The sequence below is a fragment of the Parus major genome, chromosome Z (genome assembly GCF_001522545.3).
Source record: "Parus major isolate Abel chromosome Z, Parus_major1.1, whole genome shotgun sequence".
NCBI classification, from domain to species: Eukaryota; Metazoa; Chordata; class Aves; order Passeriformes; family Paridae; genus Parus; species Parus major.
The window spans coordinates 3,914,748-3,928,786 of NC_031799.1; the positions used below are offsets into that span (position 1 = coordinate 3,914,748).

Sequence of the window (14,039 nt, forward strand, 5' to 3'; positions counted from 1 at the left end):
ACGGCGGGGCCCGGGAAGCACGGCGGGGCCCGGGAGGGACGGCGGGGCCCGGGAAGGACGGCGGGGCCCGGGAAGCACGGCGGGGCCCGAGAGAGAAGGCGGGCACGGCTGGCTGTAGTGGCCGCTCCGTCGAACTGTCGCGATGACAAGATGGGAATGACGAAGCAGGGAAGCAGGACCACAGGGAAGAAAAGGCAGGGGAGAGAGGAAAGGGCCGAGCGGACCCTACAGGCAAGTCCCCTCTCTTTCCAAGACCCCGAAGCAAAATGGCCCTGTGGTGTCGCAGTTGGCTGGTTTTATGTGCTAAGGCTCCTCCCACAGCCCGACTTCGCGAACATTTTTGGCGGGCATCCGGGCATTTTGCTCCACCAGAAAGTGGCGGGGATCGCTGACAGTCCTGTCGTGGAGGCTTTTCTTTGCCATGACTGGCCGCCAGGAAAACTCTTCTACAAGCACATGTACAGCCCTTTAACACTGTAACGTATGTTGAGGCGTAAATTAAAATCATATTGGTGCCTCTCACACTGGAACCGGCTCCCCAGGGAATGGTCACGGCGCCAAGCCTGATGGAGTTCAAGAAGTACTTGGACAATGCACTCAGGCGTATGATGGAATTCTTGGGCTGCCCAGTTCCCTGCTTGGGAAGGGCCAGGAGTTGGATTCCTATGATCCTTGTGTGTCTCTTCTGACTCAGGATATTCTATGATGCCTAGTTCTTTGGATAAACTCCACTAGCTCAGCCAGACAGAGTTTGAACTCCCATTCCTGAGTGACAGAGTATCAACCACAAGAATGGAAAATGTCACTTCATTAAGTTAATAAGTAAGTAAGTAAATAAATAAATAAATACATAAATAAAATTAGTCCCAGAGCTGGACTTTCCAGGGAGGTACATGCCCACTGCTTTCAGACACATCTACTGTGGGTTCTCTGCTGCATTTGCTCATTGATTGGATTCTCCTAGGTGTGAATCCAGGCTGCCTAGTACTGAGGGTCCAAAACTCATTTGGATGATGAGATACAAGACTCCAACTTTGAAAGAGCCGGTGTCCAATCTCCACTTCCTTCTCAACAACAGGAAACAAACAGGATTTAAACTTTTAGTGCTGTAACACAAATTCTAGGGTTTCAGCAACCTGGGGATGCCTAGGTGGCACTGCAGTCTGCCACTATATTGAGATGTATGTTTTCAAGGACAGCTTTTGAGAGATTAGTACAGCTGCAACCAACAGAAAGGTCTGGGACTTCATTGTGGTGGCCAACAGCTGGGCTGAAGGCCTCACAGTTATAATTAATTCCAATTCTATAACTTAAAGGTTATAGAATTATAGAAGTACCTTGCTCCGGTGTGGACCGTTGGAGACGTGGGCTGCTATTGGCTGGTTGGCTGGGTGGCAGCTGGTTCAGCCAATGGGGATTGAGCGCGCGGACATTCAAATCTAGATAAGGAAAAGAGCGCTGCGTAAAGTTGGCTGTTGTGCATGAGCTCCCGTGTGTTTATGTCACATCCCTGTCTCCAGCATCAAAGTGACAGGACTTCCCTTCACATATTCAGTAAAACACAGATCAAATGGAAACCTGAAACACTTACTGGCAAAGGTTCATAGGTCTCAAAGGAGAATTGATCATAGTCCTCTGCAAGCGTGGCTTGCTGTTTAACACAGGCCATAGAATTTCACCTACTGTGGTGGAGGGAATTATTCTTTCTTTCTCTCTGACTGAGCACTATCAAGCCAAATAACTTGCTGGTGGCTGAGCTATAGCTTATTATTAAGTAAGACATCCAGTCTTGGTGTAAACGCTCCATTATGAATTTACCACCTTCTTTGCCAAGCTTACAAAGTGCTTAAACACCTTGACTGCATTCATTCTTTTCCATTTGAATTTATTTGACCTAACCTTCCTGCTATCCAATTTTATTATGCTTTAGTGCACTGGACTGAACACTCCTTAATATTATTTCCCTGCTTAAGACTGTTAAACAAACTATCACGTGCCAGACACCAGGGACCAAAATGGGCACTTTCAGTGTAAAAATCTGCTGTATCAACAGTCTGAGGTAGTTCAAAGGTTCTGTTCCAGAGCAGGATAAATTAAACTGGAATTATCACAGAGAGATACCCTGTCCCACTTGCACCACTCCTTGTGTTCCTGAACTTGCTGAGTAAATCAGTTCAGTGAGTGTAGCCATAAGAAATCCAATACTATAAAAGTGATGGATCAGGATTTTGTTGGCTTGCTGCCTGAATTCTGTAGGCACAGGCCTTACCCAGTGCTGGGACAGGGAAAGGCAGCTCTGACAGACTGAGTTAGGCTGTGAGGAATTCACAGTTTTGGGGAGCCATGGTAGATTTGCACCACCTGTGCAGAATGGTCACAAAACTCACAGTAGCCACTAGGTTAAAGCTGATCTCAGGATGTGAAAATGCAATCCTGAACTTAACGTGTGGCTTCTAAATAAAGCAAAGCAAATCAAACCAAACCAAACCTCCTTGCTTCAACTAGTGATTCCTGAATTCATTTTCACTATTGGTCAGGGAATTTACCCTGGAATGTGTGGACTTCTGGTAGCAAAAGAGCATGGAAGGAGTGACAATTTATAAATAGAGTTTGAAAACCAAGATGGATGATCAATCCCAGAGTGCATCTCTCAGACACTATATCCTGAATAAATACCAAAAAGAGCTGCTGTGTCTGAAGGGAACTAATGCAAGGCAGATTAATGAACTGACCTGAATAAAGGCGATCCATTTTTCATTTTCTTTTAAAATATTATCTTTCCCCCCTTTCTAAATAAGCAACTGGAATGTTAAATCAGTTAAGTGCATCAATTTGATAAAAACTATGCAAATTTTAAAATATATAAAGGCACCATCTATAACACTGACAGTTCAGATAAAGGGCTTAGTTTTAGTTGAAAATAAAAGTTCCCAGTATTGAATGTAAATGCAAACATTTGTTTTATTTATTTTTTTAAAGTACTTTGTATTTTGTATTCTGACAGTTACAAATTGCATGGGTAATTTATTAAAGTTTTCTCTCACCACAAACACAGTCCTCCCTTCATGAAAAGACTTGTTAATATTATAGGAAGCTGGATAGAAATGCAGAACTTAAGGGACAGAGGGAAGGAAGATAATAAACACAGAGCAATGACACAGATTAAAGTAAAACAAATAGCAGGCAGCAGTTCAAATTACAAAATGCTGGGGGTATTGAAAAGAAATCTATCATGTGCTAGAAAAATGCGTGCCCTACACAGCATTCCTGTGGTTCCTTTCTAACTTTGGAGTGAAATCCATCTTGTTTTCCCTTTGAAAGAGGAGAACTGGCTATTACTGGTGTGCCCAGTTCAAACCCTTGCCTATCAAGAAAGAAAAGCACAACAAAAAAGGGTGGAGGTACAGACACTCCTTCAGTTTTCTTCTCTAAAAGAAACTCCCCTTTCCCTTTCCTCTTTACTTTTCCCCTTTCCTCTTCCCTTCCCCTTTTCCCCTTTTCCCCTTTTCCCCTTTTCCCCTTTTCCCCTTTTTCCCTTCCCATCTGCTGTACCAGCATGACAGAGTCTACACTGATGTTGAACAAAGCAAAAACATAGTAACAATGCAGTAAAAAAGATTTTGCTGTTTGTTTTCACCCAAATAATTCCACAGACCGTGTTTAAACTGCAGCTGTATCAACAGGGCTGAAGGGATGGCAGGGAACTTCATGTGCTGCAGAAAAAGATGTAAGATATAACTACTCCCAGGGGAACCATTCAGACAAATGGTTTGCTGTGCCCATTCTGCCTGGGGAGAACAAATTTTAGGACAGATTCAGCTCAATGAGATTTCATGGCAGTTAGGACCTTGCTCAGTGCCAAAGTGTTGTGTGGTGGGGTTTTATTTCCCTGAGTTAATGTACATAAATAGTCTTTTAAAGCTAGATTCTCTAATCTATTTTTGACTTTGCAGAATCTAAATGAGGATGAGAAAAAATTATACAGGTGATGTGGAAATCTGAAGAGTCACCCAAACACTTAAGACAAAGTGCTATGAAAAATTACTGTGAATTAGATAAATGCTCAGTTTATTACTGGAAACACTTTTGTGCCTCTCCACACAACAAAGTAGAAGGCAGGTTAGAAACCCTACCCTCTGAAGTCCACTCCTATATAAAACAACACAAAACTCATTTTTTTTGGATCTTCTGTAAACTAGAAATATGGAGCCCAGCACTTCACATGTCTGCAATCAAGCCAGCACTATCAGTTGCCTATGATGAATGAGAAGCTGAATGTATTTGATATTTATGTGTCAGAAACCACATAAGGGGTCCAATTTAAAAAGACAGCCCCATCATATCCTCTACAGACCTTTTTTTTTTTTTTTTCTTTTTTTTTCCAAGAAACCACTGTTTCTTGAAGCCTCCTCTTCCTGCCTTTTGGGTATATTTTGTTTTGAACTTTCTCCCTTAAAGAACATAAAAAGCCATACAAAACCCAGTGCACTGATGTCTAAACCACTTCATTAGCTTTTTCTAGGGCAATACTGAATAGTTATTACTTAGAAACACAGAATCATTAAGGTTGGAAAGACCTCTAAGACCATCAAATCCAACTATTAACCCACCACTGGCAGGTTCACCATGAAAACACCTCCCCAGGTGCCACATCTAAACAATTTTTGAACATTTCCCAAGACAGTGATTCCATCACTGCCCCAGGGCAGCCTGTTCCAGTGCCTGACCACCTTTTGGAGAAGAACTTTTCCCTAATACACAATTTAAACCTTCCTTGTCTTAGCTTCATTTCTTTAGGGCTGACTCTCTGCTTCTAAGACAAGACTAGGATTCAACACACGTTTTCTTCAGTCTGCCAGAAAAAAGCTGAACATTAGGAAGGTGGCTTGATAAACTATCAGTCTTTATCTCACAGCATACAGTTTTGAAAGTCAGTAATGCAGACAGATGGTGGCAGAACAAGCCAAATTCCATGGGAAACTCAGAACGGACACTGTTTTCACATCATTATTAAGTTAAATCAGAAAAGAGAAGCAGTAAAACAGCTTAATATGCACAAAGCATTTGCTCAGTCTGCAAACAGCTCAGAGATTATAGTGGGTAACTCCACAGACCAAACAAACTCTCCGGGCAGATGTTGCAACATTCTACTGCCACAGGAGCCTGATGCAGCAAAGAGTTTGGATAGCTAAGCTTTTCCCATGTGTGGGATGTGGCTCATTTTAAGTTGGCATCAGAGGTGGGAAGGGCCCAGTCCTTGTTGTGCCCAGCTTTCCACGTCCTCCTGGAAGGAGGACAGGTCTGTTCTCCAGCAGCAGCTCAGAGCAGCCTTCAGTCTGCCGCTAAAATGAAGGAAATGTTAAAATGCCTCAAAAAGGGCATGAAATGAGTGCTTTAGACACCCACCTCTATCGGAAAGGCAGGACTCATAACCTGTTTGTTCAAGGAATGTTTCAGCACAGTGCTGGGTCAGTGGTTGGGTTCGATGATTTTAGAGGTATTTTTCCAACTTCAGTGATACAATGCGGAATGTGGAGCACATCCATCCCTGGAGCTCCCCAGTCTGTTCCTTCCCTCCCAGACTACAACACTGGGCTCTCAGGGAAGGAAGTAAATGCTGCAGCTGAGCACCTGCTGAAGCAGCACCGTAAGCAGCAGCACCAGGAGCATCAGGGAGCCTGGGCGAGGAACAGCCCTCCTTGTACATCATCGGGGGTTTCCATCAAATCCTGCTGAGTGCCCACTGAGCCACGCTCTGTGCATTTATTTTCAGCACTCCTTGCTTTAACAAACTCCTTAATTATTCTTCCCTTTTGTCTTTCCTCCCTCCCAAGCCTTCTGCCTCCCCTGTCAAAGCCTTGTCTTTCCTTCAGTCCCTGATCCAATTTGTTCCCGAAGCACACCTGGGTCCCGCGAGCCAGGCTGGTGATTCCTGCAACGCTCCGATCTCCCACTCAATTGCCTCAATTAGCTCCCACTGTACACTTGGGTACAGCATTAATGTGGCACCTGAGCAGCTCAGGGAATGTCTGCTCCATTATGGAGCTTTTCCATCACTTGTAGGAGAGAGATTACTTAACTGTATCACAGAGGGATCGTCCTCTGCCTCCTTGTCTTACCTGCAGCCACTCAAGCTTCTCTGCAGTTGTTGAAACTTGGGGGAAATGGGTTCTCTGTGAGGGAGGTGAAATCACAGACCATCAAGACTGTAAAAAGAGTAATTTCCAAATCACAGAGACTGCACAATGCTGTTCTAACTGCTGTGCCTTGATTGAACTCCGTGTAATCCCAGCCAAGTGCAGCTCTTTGCCCCATTTCAGCTGTCTGTAAAGCTGAGGAGCTCCTCAGGCTGCAGAGCAGGACTTTAAAACCTTCATCGGGCTCAGACTGCTCAAGCTGCTTGGAATAAAATGTAGACAAGAATTATCTTGTAGGGGATAGGTCCAGACTTTTTCATGGATATTTTCCATTTGAATCCATAAAAGTGCTGCCCAAATTTGCCCCATGGTCTGAAGACTGAAGGACAGTGAGAAGGGCATACTCATAAGGTGAAACTAGAGACAATGTGGATTGTTTTAATTATAATAGGAGCAATAAAGTGTCTAAAAAAGTAGTTTGTTCGATAGTGGTGATGAGAAGTGAGGGCTAATGCTTTCTAACAAAGGAGATGGTTTTGCTCCTGCATCCAAGGTGCCAAAACATCATTTTTCAATAAGACACCATATTGGGTTCAGAGTTTTTATTTTTTTTTTATTTTTTTTTTTAATATAAAATCCAAGCTCATAATATCCCTTATTCTGGGAATTGATCAAGGAGAAATTAGCTAGCATCATTTTATTTGTCAGACTTAAAAAATAAGAACATTTTCCATGCAGGAATGTTTATGTTATCACTTTTCATCTATCTGAGCTTCCTCACAGTATAACTGCTGAAGCTGCCAGCTGGTGTCAACTACATCTGGTGGACTGGGGAGGTCACAAAAAGATTTTTTGATTGTATGTTTAATGGAAGTGAATCTTAAATCAATAAAGGTGACCATATTAATTTATTTACTGATTAAAACAGCTGCAGTGTGAAAGCAAGAATCATTAAAAAGAGAAGGCAAACCAGAAATTTTTATAATCCCTCTAGCTTTAGCAGACAAAAACACAAAACTAAAACAAAAAATACTCTCACCATGTGAAAATTCAGTTGACTGACCACCCTATATAGCAGACCAGTCTCTTCCATTCTTCAAACTTTAATGTTCAAAGAACCAGTCGTTCCAATGCAGTATTTTGGGTGTCTAAGAGATTTCCCCTTGGGTTTAATCTGTACCTAGAAGGAAGCAAAGCCAACACTGTCTTTTTTTCTCCTTTTGTACCTGATTCTGATTTTGCTTACTTTCCTTCACATCTGCATGTCTCCTAGAAGACAGCTTCAGTTCACTAAATTCAAACTCCACATCAGTCTCCAATAACATTGCTGGTGTGCCTGAGGCAAATTGAAAAAGCTTGATGACCTTTAATGGTTATTAAACCCCTTGTTTCCAAGAATTTTAATCCATCTAATTAAATGTTTCTCTGCCATTCATTTATCCCACTAGATTATTTGACCATATAAAACATCAGACATCAAGATGAATGGGCACCAAACTTCTAAACCACCTTCAGCCCACAACAAAATTTTTCCAAAGCATTTCAACCCTTCACTGAAAGCCCTTAGAAGGCAGTGGGATCATGGAGACTGAACTGGACTTATTCTGGAATCTCATCTGCCTTTCCAAAATAAAGAGATATTCCTCAAGGTCTGGGAAAGACAGAGCTCTGTGGTCTCTGTTTCCTCCCATAGTACTGCTCAGCAGGTATGTGCATTTCTCAACATGTAAAAAACTTTTTTCAGTCATATCACAGTTTTTGGGGGCTCTAAGGGGTGCAGAGAAATTGATTTATCTTCATTTAAGTGTTAACAAGGCATATCTTCCTTTGAATAGGAAGTACTTTAACTACATTCATCAGTCTTCTCAATTAAACTTTTTTCATTCAATTTCTTTTTTCAGGAGGACCCTCTGTTTTTCACTGTGTTCCAGGTTAATTTGTATGATTTCATCGCACACAGATCTCACAGTGTAGCACAGAGCTGTGGGGCAATAGAAGGAAAATACTGTCCTAAAGTGGGTTTGCTGCTAGAGACAATCTCCTGTGGAAACTCACTGTGAGAAAGATCTGAAAGGCACAGCTGCCCTTTCCTCATCCTTTAGGAAGAAACAAAATTATAGAAGCCTTTTTTCTAAGGGAGCTGTGCTGAGCCAGTAAATCATTCCTCATGGAAGTAGCGCATCATTGTTCATGTCTCTCAGACCTTCTGATCTGCAGGCAGTAATTCCCTTTTGATTGGGGCCTTTTTTTACATACTGAGAGACCACAGCACATGATTAAAGTGGAATCCCAGAATGAGCTCTACTGGTTCAGGGGAAAACTTTCTTCCAGAGCAGCCTCTCATGTCCTGCTGTGTCACTCTGGTTCTTTTCCTGTGGCAGGTATCATTTTCATGTACTATATGTTAATTACTATAGTTAATTTCAGCTAAACAAACAGCTCCAGCAATTGAAAATATTATGTTGAAAACAAACCTTAAAAACATATATATGTAAAATATCTATCTGTAGTTTTGACTTCTTTTTGGGAAAGGGAGAAAACCTCAATGCCCTCAGTTCTATTTGTCAGCAGTGGCGGGGTTTGCTTTCATAGTGGGTCCCTCTGTGGAAAAGTGATTAAAGAGAACAAAATCAGTGTGTGCTGAGTTTTAGAAAAGTCTGTCCAAATCATCTGAGAGGCAATCGACTCACTGGAGTGTAGGCTTGTCTTGACGACTATGCATTAAAAGTGATTTTACAAAGCTCTTTGTGTTCATAAATGCTATCTATAACATCTTTCACGGTGCCTTTTCTGCAAGTTACAATGTGAGCTCCTCACACAGTTAATAATTAACAGCCAATGGGTTAAGAATAGTGAATATGGAAGCAGTTTCCAAGAGGGATTTTTTCCTCTTCTTCTCTCTTGAATTTTCAGAAGAGTATTTAAATAGTCAGACAGGAGGGATTGTATCCTAGAGGTAATTAATATCAATCAGTCATCAAAACTGGCTGCTTTTTTGAGTTCTAAGGAATGAGGAGTCCTGAATCTTGGGGGATTATGCCACACAGAGAAGTTCTGACCATGTCTTCCTCTAGTCCCTGGAATATGGTGGAACTTTCATTCAGTACAGAGATTTCTGAGGGAGATCACAGCCCATGGAAAGACGCAGGGAAATGATGTCAGCCTGGAGCCCAGGAAGGACACAGGCTTTGGCTCTCCTGGAGAACTTTCATCAGTGGCTGACATCTGTTGTAACATGGCTGGTGAAACTCTGTGTGATGTCTGATTCTCCTGAAGGGCACTTCCTTTCATATTTCTTCAGAGCAAACCCATCAGATTGAGGCTGCCACAAACTGAGAGGCTCACCTGCTCTCAGAGCCCTGATTTAAGTGCTGGTGGTGTTTAAGCCCAGCAAAACAGGCATAATATCATGCTCAACCTGAGGCACAAACTTTAAGGTCAAAGAGAGTGACTGAGAGATTTGTCAAAGTGATCTGACTCAGTGGGTCAGTACCACAGGCACTCAAAATTCAGCTTAAAAGCACTCAGGTTCCTCCTTTCCCTACAATCTCAGCATTTAAATAAAGGCAATTTTTATCCTGCTTCCAGCACAGTTAATGTCTCTTTTGTGTACAATGCTTTGTATGTTCTTTAATTATCATCACACATAACTGAAGAATATTATCAAAGCAATCAAACTGCAGAAAAAGTGACTTAGAACAGATAGCTTTGTTCAGCTCATCAGATAAGTTCACAACAGCTTCAAGACACAGCATGTATCAGGCTCAGGTGATGGCCACAGAAGTCAGTACTGACCCAGGGCAGATATGGCTGGGAAAAAAAAAAAAAAGTAAAGAAAGAAAACAAAACTAAAACAAAACCAAAACCCCAAAACCTAAAGCTGGAATTTTATAAACAAATTTAGAGGAAGAAAGAGGTAAGATATTCCAAGGGATTCTTCCTACCCAAACAAAAATAACAACCATCCTGGGTTAGCAACCTGGAGTTTCTCCTTTTCTACCATCTCATTCCAAAGACTTAGAGTGAAAGCAAAAGCAGGAAAAAAAACACAGCCTTAAGCAATACGGAAGCATAATTGATCTGGTTCATAATCACTGCTCCACAGGGACTGGCAGTGCTTTAAAAACAAGATGTGTTTAATCACAGTGTCCCACTGACATCAGTTCAAAGGTAGCTCCAGCTGCTCTCATCTTCAAGAGAAAACTTCCTTGCCCAGACTTCAGTTAATCCTCACACTGTCCAATTTCTCAACATTTTCAACCTTGTTCAGAATCTTCACACAAAATCCTGTCACATCCACTTACGCTTCTCTGTTTGACTACACAGGTCTTCAGCCAAAAAGGAATTATGAAAACTCTTACCCAGACTTTTTCTTCCCTTTACTGCAAGCCAGTGGTGTAGCTGCTTTGCTTATTAACTTGTTTATTTGACATAATCAAAGCTAAAGATAACCCCTAGGGTTAAATCTCCTCAGTTAAATCCATTACAGAGATAGCCAGTCTTCTACCTTATACAAAACCAATTCTTCCCTAATTTGCCTAAAAATTAATTATGATAAAACATTTCATCAGCATATGCTTCAGATTTTCTTAAAACTGTTAAGACACACTTTTTTAAACAGGAAAATCTTCAGTCTCCTAATATACTCTTGTGTTTTGTGTTTGTGTTGCAAAAGTCACAGACTTCCTAATTCCCATTTGACATTAAGTCATTTCAATAATTTTATTTAAACTTCTATACTTTAGAAGTAGATCAAGCAAGCCTCTGAAAAGCATATTAAATATTCACTACACTTGAATAGTTTTCAGTATGGAATTCCCTGTATTATATATTAATTTATTTTTTTTTTTATAAAAGGCCTTGGCACTCATCAAACGAAGATAGGAGAATGGAGCTTTCTTGGTGAACAAATCTGACCTCTATGCAAATAATTTATTTCTCTTCTTAAGGCATATTTTCTTCTTCTAAGACAAATGCTGATTTATCTTTTTATTTTTTTTATTTTCAGAGCATTTTCAGTCAAATGATTGCAAAATGCATATCCATTGTACTTCTAAACACAGGACCAGCTATACTAGGTCAGCTGTATCATGTCATGTCCTCAGCTGTGACAAGTAACAGAAGTCAAAAGAAGAGTGAGACTACATTAGTAAGAATATATGAATATTTTTCTGTTTATTCTCTCAGTTCCAATGACTTGTAGATTCAGGAAATCCATGAGTTGTGGGTAAAACTGTATTTAACTGACCTTGATGAATGTTTCTACCCTGCATTTATCTAATTACTATTTAGCATCCACAAACACTATGATAAAGAGCTCCATAGTTCAATTATGCCCTGTGTAAAAAGCTCTTCTATTTGTTTACAACCTTTGCCTTGTTAATTTCCTGATGCCATCTGTTCACTGAGAAAAATACACTGATTTCTTCTTTACTGCTTTTTTTTCTTTACAACTCGGGATTTTCAGAATAGCTTATGAGAGAAGGACCCTCTCTAGACCACCTGGTTGAACTCTTTAACTCAAACAGGGCCGCTTGGAGCAGATGTCCAGTTGGGTTTTGTGCACATCCACTGATGGAGATTTCAATGCTTCTCTGGGCAAGCTGTCCCCAGATTTGACCTCCTCCACACCTCTTGTCATATGGAGAACAGTCTGAGCCTCCACTTCATCCCTTCCCACTGGCTGTTTGTACATATGGATAAGGTATCCATGCCTTCTCTTCTTTAGGCTGAGCAGCCCCAGCTCTCAAAGCCTCTCCTTACAGTGAAGTCCCTTCCTCAGCAAGTTTTTATTTTTCTTGTCCTGGGTAGCCCAGAACTGGACATGGCACTGCAGATTTTAAAGGTCTCTTTCATATCCTTCTTCATTCATCTCCTTCCCAGACTGAGGCTTTCTAGTCCAACAATTGGTCCTGTGTTAGAAGGCATTCCCTTACTTACGCTTTTTACTCATCTTCCTATTCTCTATATGCAATCCATTTTGGAATTCATTTTGGAATGGGACAGCCATAGCATTTCTTGCATTCAGTGCTGCACATGCAGCAGCTTAAGGATGTTTTCTGTACGTTCTCTAATTCTAACAAATCCTAATGTTCCATTGCTCTTTGACTGCTACTGAGCTTGAAAATATTTTTCCTTAAAATATTCTGGGTATTAGAACTCTGAAATCTCTTACCTGAATAAGCATTTCAACAGTTGGAGCTGCATAATGCCAGTTTTCTCTTAGGTTGGTGCTCCACTGAACAACTTCCAAAACTTACAGAGTGCTTATAAAAAAGATGGGGACAGACTTTTTATTAGACCTCTAGCAACAGGAAAAAGGGATAGTGCTTTTAAGCTAAAAGAATGCCAATTTAGACTAGATATTGCGAAGAATTTTACAATGAGAGTGCTAAGACCCTGGCACAGTTCAACCAGAGCAGCGTGGCTGCCCCTTCCCCGGGGGGCACCCCTGCCCTCCCAGGCCAGTTGGCCAAATTATTCTATGATTCAATCATTTTGTTACAGATAAATCTTGGATAACTCTTTGTGCAATCCAGCACATTCATGGTGTGGAGTTAGTCACAGGAAGGCATTAGTGCCCCCTTAACAATAACATTTTTCAGGCTTAACTTTTGGATGTCTCTTTCGAGCTTCTATTCTTTGTAATGCTAAGGTCTCTGAATATATTACCTGTTTTTTCTCCACCAGCAGTCATTTGGCACAGTGTGGAAATCTGGCTAAAAAGATTTTACTGTGTGCTTACACAGTTTTGTTTAAAACTGATAGTTGACAGTTCTTCTCACTGTGAATTAGAAAACAAAACCTTAATTTCTGTTCTCCGGTCTTTGCAGAATGATCAAAATGAAAATGTGCAAGTACACATTTTCTTCATGGGCTTTTATGCAGCTATCCAATGTCCCTTCCGATTTTACAGTTAATTTAACTATCTAGCTATGTAATTTACAAAAGCCTTGTCATTTGGGCTTTGATTGCTCGTTTCTTCCATAACTATATTATGGGAATGCTCATTGATTCCAGGCCTTTGGTAATAATCACTATGTAAATGTAATGATATGATCCTTGCTCAGAAGAGCTTGCAGATTTGAAAGGTCAAGAGAAGACAACACAGATGGATGCAACAGATGAAATAAAAAACACTTGTATACCTTGGGCACCTAACGCCAGATATATGGGATTTAAAGGAGACTGGCAAAACTCTTCTTACTTATGAAACAGAAAACAGCTAGCATGATATACATGGAGCACTGGGATGAATTCTGTCCTTTCTTGTGCTAGCAGGAATTCCCCATAATTATTTAGAATTCAAGTAAACCTCATTTTTTCAGTTATTAAAATAAATATTAATAAGAAAAAAATTCTCCTTCTCATCCTGAGTCATGCTGGATGTCTTGGTCTGAAAACACAGGTGTCTGCTAAGGAAGGCAGAAACATCCCTTGAAATGGAAAAAAAATGTAATTTTTTCTCTGAATTATTACAATCTTGAAATCAAGGGGCGCTCAGGCAAAATACAAGAATAGGAATAACTGTTCTTTAATAGGAAAATAAAAATAAAAATGCAATAGTAAAAAAAAAAACAAAGCAAAACAAAAAGCCCCACTACTAACAGAGTCAGGATACAACCTGACACCCTGGTCAGGGTGTTGGTAGCAGTCCAATTAAGTGGTGGCTGCAGCCCTCCTGGCGTGACAGAGGTGGTTCTGTTGAAGCAGGGATCCCATTGAAGGGTGCAGTTTTCTTCTGAAGGTCCTGTGTGGTGTAGATGGGTCCTGTTTTCCTCTGGGAGTCCCATGGAGAAAGGCTGCCTGTGGTGTTCCGACTGTCCCATCATATCCAGGTAGGAATGCTTGGCTCCTCCCCCTGGGTGGAGCATCTCCCAATGGGGTGATGTAATTTTATCA

At 41.0% G+C, this 14,039-nt stretch overlaps 1 long non-coding RNA gene across 3 annotated transcripts; it reads right to left on the reverse strand.

Annotated features, from left to right (window-relative positions):
* Positions 1-39: 39 nt before the first annotated feature.
* LOC107215804 lies at positions 40-13,918 on the reverse strand. 3 transcript variants are annotated; one of them, XR_001525265.2, is made up of 5 exons: positions 12,810-13,918; positions 12,313-12,403; positions 7,177-9,947; positions 1,338-1,439; positions 40-765 (listed from the first exon to the last, which is right to left on the reverse strand). It is a non-coding gene; the product is annotated as an uncharacterized LOC107215804 (long non-coding RNA). The 3 variants fall into 3 exon arrangements; XR_004495523.1 differs by having other exon boundaries at positions 40-1,439; positions 7,177-7,317; XR_004495522.1 differs by having other exon boundaries at positions 40-1,439.
* Positions 13,919-14,039: the final 121 nt, after the last annotated feature.